This window comes from Limulus polyphemus, unplaced genomic scaffold (genome assembly GCF_000517525.1).
Source record: "Limulus polyphemus unplaced genomic scaffold, Limulus_polyphemus-2.1.2 Scaffold259, whole genome shotgun sequence".
In the NCBI taxonomy this organism is placed as follows: domain Eukaryota; kingdom Metazoa; phylum Arthropoda; class Merostomata; order Xiphosura; family Limulidae; genus Limulus; species Limulus polyphemus.
The window spans coordinates 685,876-688,175 of record NW_013665869.1 but is presented as its reverse complement, the minus strand read 5'-3'; positions in this window follow the sequence as shown (position 1 = coordinate 688,175).

The following is a 2,300-nucleotide window of genomic DNA, read 5'->3' as shown; positions in this document are numbered from 1 at the left end:
TGTCGCTAAAGTTTCGTCGGAACGAAGTTACGGAAAATCAATTAACAAACGGAGACGTAACAATATTCTTACACAATTCTTACCTGATGATGACAAAACTTTGTCGAAACGTTGTACATTTGCTGTTATGTTAAACTTATATTGAAGTTTTTCTTCATTACCCATTCAAGCCGTCTCCAGCCATTATTAGTTCAGCCTAATATACAGATGCAGGTGCAGTTTTAAATGCTTTTCTGATGTTGAGATTTTTGATATAAAATGCCGAGTAATTAAAACTGGTAGACTTGGAGCCATCCGTAAATATACATGTATAGTCAGAGAAGCATGCTAGTTTTTCCTTAGCCAAGGACAAAAGCAAATAACTTTGCTCCCATTTTTTCCCACCATAATGTAGAGTGACGTCGACATCAGGGGTTGGAATCTCCCAAGGAGGAAAGGGAAAATATTGGTATTTAGCAACGTTCTGGAGGTTCACGAACGAGAAAAAGTCTGCAATTTTAACTGACATTGGCAAGTTATTTCGTTGAAAGGTTCCGTTATAATCTCTCCAATCCTTTTGAAAGAAATTAACGGATAATCGTAGTACAAAGACTTTGCTATAAATTTGAGTTGCATCTTCCGTCTCTGTAAGTCAAAGGGTAGGACACCACAGTCTACTTCCATGGCTGATATAGAGATGTGTTTTAATGCTCCACAACATAATCGCAAGCATCGATTTTGAATAACGTCCAGTTGTTTAAGGACTGAGTAACTCGCAGAGTCATAGATTATACTGCCATAGTGGATAACGGATCGTCTTAAGGTTTTATATATAAGTAATTAAGTCTTTTTGGACGCTCCTCAACGTGTGCCGGACACACATTTAAGCAAATTGAGTCGTTTAGCACATTTTTGCGAGACATAGGTGATATGACGCATCCAACTTAACCTGAAATCAAAGATAACTCCAAGAAATGTGTATTGGGTGACGGAGGGTAGTTGGTTATTAAAGATTAATTTCACTGTGTTTGAAGTACGAGAAAAAGGGAGAACTACAGACTTTTGGGCTGAAACCGTAAAGCCCCATTTAAAAACCTAATCGGCTAAATTATCCAGATTTGTTTGAAGACAGGTTTGGATATGATTAATATTACGACCAGTTTTCCCAGAGGGCTAAACCATCAGCAAAAATACTATAATTCGTGCTATTACTAATAAAGGAAGAACTAATGCCATTAATTATGAGAAGGAACAAAATAGACCTAATAACACTACCCTGGGGAGTACCATTTTCTGAGACTCTTTCCCCAGAGACGACTCCATTGACTCTGACCTTAAAGGATCTGTTTGAAAGAAATTCTTTAATCCAGTTGAAGAGTTGGCCATCAAAACCGTAACTATTGAATTTATATAACAATCCTTCTTTCCAGACCATATCGTATGCTCTTTCAATATCTAAGAACACGGATACTGCCTTACCTCTGTTGCACAATGATTTGTTGACATCTTCATGTAGCCATAAAAGATGATCAAACGTAGACTTCTTCCAACAGAAACCAGACTGAAACTTGTCGAAAAGTCTATGTTTTTCACAATACCAATGCAAACGGTTGGCGATCATTTGTTCCATAATTTTACACATAGTAGAAGTAAGAGCAATTGGTCGATACGATGTAATAGAGCTTGGATCTTTATCTAGCTTAGGGATTGGGCAAACTATTGCGTGCTTCCAGGCTGAAGGGAGGGTTCCTTCATTCCATATCTTATTGAAATATTCCAGCAGTTTTACGAAAAAAATTTAGAGAAAGATTTTTATAGATTTTGTAAGGAATTCTATCGTCACCAGGGGCCGCGTTTCTAGATGTCTTTATTGCTTGTTTAATTTCACTGATATTGAATTCAGCATTCAACGCATTACTATTATTTGGCTTCTTAGTAATAGTGGCGGAATTATCATGTTCATATAATTTGTTATATTTCGAAAATTAGGTTGAATAATTGTCAGAACTGCTGATGAGGGCAAATTGATCAGCCAGCGCATTCGCCTTTTCAACATCCGTCAAATATGCTGATCCAGGAGTTTTAAGCGTAGGAATAGGAATAGAACTCCCACCCTTCATATGCTTCACGAATTTTCATATTTTATCTAAATCTGATGAATGGTGTAAACGAGAGCAGTACTCGCGCCAGTTTTGTTGTTGGAGTGCTAGAATCGTCCGTTGACAAATGGCTTTCTGCTTTTTTTTTTATATATTCAATACAATCATCAAAAAGACGCGTTTTAAAACCTTTCTTCCTACTTTTTTTTTTTTTTTTTTTTT